Below are 9,052 nucleotides of genomic sequence, written 5' to 3' on the forward strand. Positions count from 1 at the left end.
CGAAAAATAATAAAAAAAAAAAAAAACCTTTCCTCCTGTGGTCTCTAAGCCAAGGACACTGCCTGTCCATAGCATTTCAAGGTCTGTTGACTTTCTCTCCACAGTTTCTAAAACCCCACCTCCAGGCCCCAGCTCTACAGCCAAGATGTGGTGATATCAATTCTCCCCGGGGCTATTAGAGCAGGCTTTAAATACTCCTACTACTCCCAGGTTCCCTCCCATCCTACCACCAGGAGCAATCCTTCTAAATGCTCACTGACCTATGTCCCAGCCTGCTGAGAGCCCTGCGGTGGTTCCCAGATACCCACAGGGCAGCATTCTAGCTCCAAGTCTGGGCTCCCAAGTCCTCCTTTGACAATGTTTCCCAACTATTAACCAGATAGGTCACTCCCTGAGTCATCAGACGACATTAAATTCCTCCCCCTCCCAGTCCACCAGACGCTCTGCCTTTCCCATTGTTCCCTCAACCTAGAAGTTTCTTTCTGGTCATTACCGTTGGGAATTCCCACCCAAGAAGCGACTCTTTTCACCTGGTTGAATAAGCCTTCTCAGGTCCCCTTCTTGTATAAAGAGTCCCATCTACATATACATCCTTAAATACAGTTTTCTCTACAAATCCCCCAGTGAAAGGTGAACGCCTAAGAGAAAAGGTTGTTATTTAATGTGCTCGTCTTCCCAGTCCAGGGAGGACTTGAGGCTGGAGATACAATGATAGCTGGATGATTGGCTAACACAATAAATACATGTACTAATGGAGAGACAGAAGAAGAAGTAGACAGACGGAAATAGGAGCAGATCGTGCACCGTGAGGTCAACAGATGACTGAAAAGACACTGGTGGTTCGTGGGGGAATGAATGGGCGGATGGAGAGAAGGAAGGTTTGGAGAGAGAGAGGAAAGAACCCAGAAGGATGGAGGGGAGGGAAAGGGAAGGAGGGAGGGAGGGGAAAGGGAGGAAGAGGGAGTTTCTAAAACTTGAAGAACAGAGATAATCTCTTCAACTGTCTTTGTGACGCCCCACATGAAGCCTGAGCTTGTACTAGCAGAAGGTGGAGTGACTGAATGATGAAAGCCCCAGGCGACAGTAAGGCTTTCAGACTAAGAAGACTTGATCTCTGTTCTCAGGTTTCCTGCAAGGCCCTGGCAGTGTAAACAAGCATTTCTAATTTCCTCTGTATAAAATGAACCTTCTGAATTACGTAGTTTTCCCCCAATCACTCTGGTTCACCAGTTTGAAGCTGTCCATTCCTAAGACAACGTGGCGAGAAGAAGGGCCACACTGAGCAATGTATGCGTACTTACAATTTGTCCTAGTACAGAGCTGATCCCAGATCTCTGCCAGCAACAGAGAAGAATTAGCACACTCCAGATGACTGGCTGGCGGGAAGCCTTGTGGTGGCAATAAAAGACAAGCTGATGACAGAGCCCAAGGGTACCGAACACTGACACATACTACAGGGCTGTCCACCCCACGGAAAAGGGAAGGAGCCAAGGATCAAAGCCCCGGAGGCCCACCGTTGCTGGGCAAGTGTGTCCTTTATCCAGAAAGGCTGGGTTTTGTTCCCAGAGCATATTTCTGCCCTGATATATTGGCACCAGGACTTCTGTTGTGCTCAGGACTAGATACTGCACTAAAACCCATCCATTACTAGTTACTGTCCGGAGTCCGGATGTGCCCAGCAAGGGCTATGGGGCACACATGCAGGTCCCAGACAGACATCACCTCATCACCTTCTCCTAACAGCACTGTGAGGCAGGAGTGACAATCTTCATTTCAAAGAAGAAAAATGACGGAACTGATAAGGGCAGGCTTAGGTTCTGAACCAAGCACCACTGACGTCTGCCTATGATGGCTGCCGTGTCTGTTGGTAGCTGCTGATCATACAATGATTCAGAGATGTTGGGGTTTGTGCCACAACAAATGACAGTGATGCCTCCCAGAGATCAGGCCCTCTGCGATGTGTTTTCATGCTGCCTTAAGCTGGCAATGTGAGCGATCATTCTCACCTTGCAACTGGGACACTGAAACTCAGATGGTAGGTGAAAAGTCCCAGGTGATAAACAGTAGAACTGAGTCCCAATCCAGAGAGCACCACCCACAGTGGGCTGGGTCCTCCCAATTCAATCATTGATCAAGAAAATGCCCCACAGACTTGTCCACAGGCCAACCTTATGAGGGGATTTCCTCGACTGGCATTCCCTCTGCCAGGTATGTCTAGGCTTGCATCAAGTTGACAAAACCTAACCATGGACATACACATGACTTCCATGAACACTGATCAGCACCCATGTTTGGCTTCAGCTGTTATGGTTTGGAAATATTCCCATAGGCTCGTGTTTTGACAGCTTGGTCCCCAGCTGGTGGTATTGTGGGAGATGGTGGAAAGGTGGAATAGGAGGCAGAGCCGGGTCAGGATTCGGTCACTGGGGCAAGTTTTTGAAGGTTATACTGAGTTGGAGGGCCATTCCTCGTCACCAGGAGGTGGACAACTCAGTCGTCGAGCTCTGCCATGTTGTTCTGTGTCACCTCAGGCCCAGAAATAGACTCAGCATGACCATGGACAGAAACCTCTGAAGCCATGAGCCAAAGTACTCTTTCCTCCTGCAAACTGCCCTCAAATCTGACACAGATGTGGAATGCGGAACTGAGTCAGCCCTGAGTCCTGAGGACAGAGTCCGAAGGGAGGTCCCTTGTGTGTCAAGTGCCTGGTTCCTCCCTACAGAGGAACCAAAGCTCGGAATCAAAGGTCTACTACCCTGATGGAGACAGCTGTACAGCCGTGATGGCTGGCGTATGAGGCAGCTGGTCACAGTTCAGCCATGGACAAGAAGCAGAGAGGAATGAGTGCTGGCTCTCATCTGGCCTCTCCCTTTTCAGTCAGGGTGATCCCAGTCCACAAGATGGCCCCACCTACATTCAAATTGGGTCTTCTCTGTTAAACCGGTAAAAACAAAAAAAAAAAAAAATAAATAAAAACACCTCAGAGAGAAGTGGGGTAGGGGTGTCTCTGGTGGGTGACTCAGGGTTCAAACCCAAGCAATCCAATGCTGGATCCATGCTTTTAAGTGACACCCACCCACACTGTGGGACCCAGCGTTCCCAAGAAGTGGGAGGTATGTTTGGCGATAGCTCTGGCTTTCTCCTTCCTAATGGTTAGTGTCCATATACCCGCTCTGGGAAGAGTCTCAATAGAAGTGAAATGGACAAGTCCCAGTACTTTAAAAAGGAAAAAGCTGAAACTTTGGAGTCAGGCACGCTGCTTGGAATACCTGCTTGGACCATCTTTGGGCCCTATGCATCTTACTATAGCTTCCTATCAGTCTTGACTGTCAACTTGACTTCATTTACAATCACCAAGGAGACTCTCTCTGGGTACCTGTGTGAGGGGTAACTGAGAAAGTACGCTGTACCTTTAAGGAGCTCAGGGCTGACTCAGTGGTTAAGGGCACTGACTGCTCTTTTAGAGAAATCAGGTTCAATTCCCAGCACTCACATGGCGGCTCACAGCTGTCTGTAACTCCAATTCCAGGGGCCCTGACACCCTCATGCAGGCAAAACATGAATGCACATAAAATAAAAAATAATATAATATATATATATAAAAGAAATTCTTGGAAAAAAATTTAATGTACTTTTAATGTGGGGGCACCATCCTGTGGGCTGGGGGGGGGGGTTACAGCCCGACTAAAGAGGGAAAGGGAGAAGGCCAGATGAACACCGGCACTCAACACCCTCCACTTCTTGTCTGTGGGCACTGTGACCAGCTGCCACATTCTCTGGCCGCCATCCACACCGGTGCATCCATGGGCTGCACCCACAAGCCACGAGCTAAAGATAAACCCAATAAGAAGTCTCTAAGTTATGCTTTTCTCTCTTTTTTTTTTCTGTGCATTTGGTTTCAGCCATAAAAAAATTAACTAATACAATCCCTCAAGCCCCACTTTCTTTGGGGCTGGAAGAGATAATATGTAAAACTCACAGGCGGGGTTTTCAGAGCACCTTGCAGAGGCGTGCGCATCTCTATGTGAGGCTGTCTACAGATATGGGGTCTGGAGGTCAACCCCGGTGTGGTTCCTTGGGTCCTATCCATGTTGTTTTTCCAGACAAGTTGCCCTCTCTTAGACAGGGTTTCTCTGTAGCTCTGGAACCTGTGCTCCTTAGACCAGGCTGGCCTGGAACTCACAGAGATCTGCCAGGCTTGCTCCATCATGGCCTGGAGAAAGGGTCCCTCTTAATGGCCTCAAGTATGCAGATTTGGTTGGCTGGTCAGTGAACCCAGGGGGTCTACCTGTCTCTGCCTCCAGGGCACTAAATACAACCACGCTGGGCTTTTTTCCACGTATTCTGGGGAACAAACTGAACAAACCGGAGTCTTTGCTATTGCATGGCAAGCACGTTACCCACCGAACTATCTGCCCAGGCACTTCTTGTGGATGTTACAGGATAAATCAATATACTGTGCTTGGCATGAGCTGTAGCTCCGAAACCTATGAGGTACTGCTGTAGTCTTTCTTCCCCTCCCCACACTTCATGACCTTGGAAGGAAAACCATCTCTGAAATGTTCCAGTCAGTTGTTGAGTGGGCCCCTAGAAACGCTGCTCCGGGGCAGCCTTCAAAATGGATTAAGGATCAGTGGCTTACTTTAACACGCTACACACAAGATCAAAGAGTGCAGGGAAGAGCTGGGAAGCCGGGAGGGTGCAAGATGGAGCAGACCGCAAGTAGTTGGCAGAGCTGCAGGGAGCAGGCCCGCTTTCCATACAGCCTGTCTTCCAAAATTAAAACGCACACTTCACCTGCTGCTGACCCCTGGCGTAAGGCAAGCGGGAACTCTGAGTGTTTTCCAAAAGCAACAGTACGTGCACAGCGGGGAAAAAAGGCTGGGCTGTCCGAGGCAGGTGCACAGTCCAGACAAAGCTCTACAACAGGGAATAAAGGTTGAAATCATAGACAGCCCCACTGCACCCTGGAGCAGTTTCCGCCTTGCCTCTGCTGCCCTCTAGCGGTCACACGGGGACCCAACCGACCCGAGGGAGGATCCCTGAGCTTTGAACCTGAAAACCACATCCCCTGTTCTCCTCCTTCAGCCGCTAGCCTAGGTCCCTTTCTCCTTGGACTCTGCTACAGCCTCCCTAGGGGTACCAATAAGCTAACAAACAGCCTCCTGCTGCTGGACGCTTGCCTGTAGGACCTGCTCAGGAGTCACAAGCAACCCAGAATTCTTACAACTTTCTTTGAAACTAGGTAGTTTACAGAGGAGGAACCTGAGGCTCCCAAAGGTTAGGGAGAAGGCCAAGGCTGCATATGTGTGGAAGATCTGCAGTGTAATTTGTCTTCATGCTGGAGCTGTGTCCTTGCACAGCAGCAGCAATGTTTCCTGGACAGTGCTGGGGATTTAAACTTGGAGACTCGGTTACTAGCTGATGGTGAGATTAGACAGCGGTAAAAATTAGGAGGCGGAGCCTAGTCGGAAGAAGTAGTTCACCGGCGCAGGCCCTTAAAGAGGATATTTCCATCTCCATCCCCTGTTTCCTTCAGTCCCTTCTCCTCCTTCCTCTCCCTCCCTCAGCTGAAGTAAACATTTCCTTTTTAAGTTCCACTGTAAAACTCCGGGGCCAGACCTAACAGCGGGGTCTAAGCCTCTTCAGCAGCTTCTCTGAGCTGCACGCTCTGCAGCAGCCTCCAGCATTTCTTCCTTCTGATCTGCGAGTCTCTACACTACCCCAGGTGGTCTTTCTAACACAGAACTTCCGACTGCTTAAAGACCAGCAAGGCACTCAAGCTGACCCCTTAGCTCAACCGCTGGCCCCTTCACAGCCAGCCAAAAGTGCTTCTCCGTCACCCCTCCTCCCCTTCTGCCAGAGAGAAGCTGGGCTGGAGCAGAGAGTCTAACAGAGGAGGTGCCTTCGGTGTTGTGTGAGATCCCCAGGGTTGAACACATCGGAGAACATTCACACCTCACGGGTGGAAAAGCCCCTACTTAGGGATGTTGGAGTTTGCAAAACAAAATCCTGACGCCATGTGGCATTGCAGCCCAGGTGCTTTCAAGCCAAACAAGCCAAAATGATGACAACGGATTACAAGTCGAGTCAGGGTTGCACGCCTGAGGATGCCCAGACACCGAACAGAGCCCCAATGCACAAATCTCATTCCAGACCTCCCTTGCTGTGAGCCACATAGGGAGAGCCCAGAGTCTGCAGATGAACAGGTAATCCAGGAACAGGGTTATTACACAGGGGCTTCTTACTGTTTGGGCCAGAAAAATGTTATAGGACCATGGGTGTCTTATGGTTTCTATCCCTGTGAAGAGGCACCATGACCACGGCAACTATTACAAAGCAAACATTTAATTGGGATGGCTCAGTTTCAGAGGTTCAGTCCATTATCATCATGATGGAGAGCATGGCAGCATGCAAGCAGGTGTGGTATTGGAGGAACAGCTGAGTGTCCTACATCTTGCAGGCAACAGGAAGTGGACTGACACTGGGTGGTATCCTGAGCACAGGAAACCTCAAAGCCCGCCCCCACAGTGACACACTTCTTCCAACAAGGCCATACCCACTCCAACAAAGCCACACCTCCTAATAGTGCCACTCCCTATGAGATTATGGGGGCCAATTACATTCAAACTACCACAATGGGCATATAACTATATAAAATAGGAATACAAATATAAAACACTAAAAATAAAACAAATTTATTTATGTATGTATTTATTTATTTATTATGTAGCGATGACTGGCCTGCCTCTGCCTCCCAAACACTGTGATTAAAGGTGTGAGTCATGACACCCAGCCAAGAGCGTGTTTTTAATGTTGGGAGGCGTTTTTTGGTGTATTCCTGCGACTGGTGCCTGAGGAGGCCAGATGGCATTGAATCCCTGGAACTGTAGGAATAGATAATTGTGAGCTGTCGTGTAGGTGCTGGGATTTGAACCTGGGTCCTCTGGAAGAGCTCAAACCCACTAAACCAAAAAAAAATTATTTTTAAATTTTTTTGGCATACATATGTTATCATTTATTAAAAACTAAAGCAAGGCCAGGTGGTGGTGGTGCACACCTTTAATCCTAGTACTTGGAGGCAGAGACAGGTGCATCTCTGTGAGTTCAAGAACAGCCTGTTCTAAAGAGCCAAGTTCTAGGACAGCCAAGGCTAAACAGAGAAACCCTGTCGAGAGAGAGAGAGAGATAGAGAGACTAAAGCGAATTTTCCTACCATTGCACTGTTTATTTTGTATAAAGAATAAAATATTAGCTGAAATTGTAGGCTATTTTCCATATTTTACAGAGTTGATATTTTCATTTAAAATGGTCAATACTGAGAGCATCATTTCACATACTCAGTACAAAATGACCAAAATACATTTAGAAATTGTTGTAAACTCTATTCTAATTCAAAGTCAAAATTCATTTATTGATTTTTAATGAAATAAGTGAGAAAGTCAATAGCAATTTTTAAAATAAAATGTTCTAACACATATAATTCAAAGATAGACTAATATGATGCTTACATGCTGAGAAATATTAGAAAACATTGAAATCTTTGTTCTCCGTAATTAAATCATCTCATTTAAGAGCATAAAACTTTGCCTGTACCACAAAAATTCATAACGAGCAGAAGTCTCAAATCTGAGCTGTGATATGTGAGGACCAATCGTTGGCACTGTGTAGCAAGACAGTACACAACACAAAATGTACAGTTGTATGTTTAAAAAAAGGAAAAGGAAGGAAGGAAGGAAGGAAGGAAGGAAGGAAGGAAGGAAGGAAGGAAGGAAGGAAGGGCGGGCTTCCATCTTCCATATCTTTTTATGTGTGGCTGCAACCAGAACATGTAACTCATACTTAGGGTGGGTCTTGCCAGCTCAAACAAATCCAGTCAAGAAACCCCCTCACAGGTGTGCCCAGCTGCTTGGGTTTTAATGGATTCCAGATGTGGTCAGGTTGACAACCAAGATTAGCCATCACAACCATGACCACACTGAATTATAACCACTTCTGTGCCAGCCCAGGAGCTCCTGAGATGGAGACTATTGATCTTCACATCTGAATCCTTAGTGCTCAGGTTGGCACCCGATATGTATCGAGGCTGAATGGACTCGCGGGCCTTCACCTGTCTTTTGTCTCCAGCTCACCAAGCCAGACTTCACTTTCCTCTGGATACACAGTGAGCGCACTGGCATCTTCCCTGCAGAGAACCACATGAACCCCGAAGTCGACAGGAAAACCCCTACAGTTCCCGAGCTTTTTTATCTATGCCACTGTTAGGGCTCATCTACTTGAAGCTGGATTTGTGGTCCAAGGCAGAGTCATAACACAGTGGGAGGAACATGGGCTTCAAAGCAATGTACTGATCCTGGATCCTGGACACAATCCTAACCTCTTACCTAATGGATACCACCGGCTGCTTTATCACGCTTTCCCCGTACGAGCCCAGCCGAGAGAACTCAGACACTTTCTAGCCGTCCGCAACAAAGACAGTGAGAATGTTTAAGGCTGAGCAAGCCCTGCAGCTGCCAGGCTGGAGATGACGCTGCCCATCACAGATACTCCAGAAAAAACTGCTCCAAACAGCATCCCAGGCCGTATGACCTGCAACATCTCATTCTAGGAGGAACACTTTTCAAGTTGGCTCTAATCCCCATTCTGGGTGAAGTTGAGGCCAAGTTCTAGTTGCCTGCTCAGGGCATCACAGGGTGTTCTGACTCTTGCTCCATCTGCCCCACTCCCTGCCTGGTGTCCCTCCAGTGACATTAACAGCAGAGTAGGAAGATGCCTGTGTTTACCGCAGCATGGCAGCTGCTGATGGCGTGGTGACTAAGCATACACAGGCGATTCTGTTACTAGGGCACTGTTATCTGGGTGACTTTTTCACACTCGGTCCTCTTTCCCTACATTACAAGAGCTGAAGATATTAGGTGTCTTTAAATCACAACTAGGGTTTGGGAGTGTAGTTCAGCTGCAGAGTGCTTCCCTAGTATGTGTGAAGTCCTGGATTGAAGATCAGAAAGAAAGAAAGAAAGAAAGAAAGAAAGAAAGAAAGAAAGAAAGAAAG

The sequence above is a fragment of the Microtus ochrogaster genome, chromosome 16, assembly GCF_000317375.1.
Source record: "Microtus ochrogaster isolate Prairie Vole_2 chromosome 16, MicOch1.0, whole genome shotgun sequence".
NCBI classification, from domain to species: Eukaryota; Metazoa; Chordata; class Mammalia; order Rodentia; family Cricetidae; genus Microtus; species Microtus ochrogaster.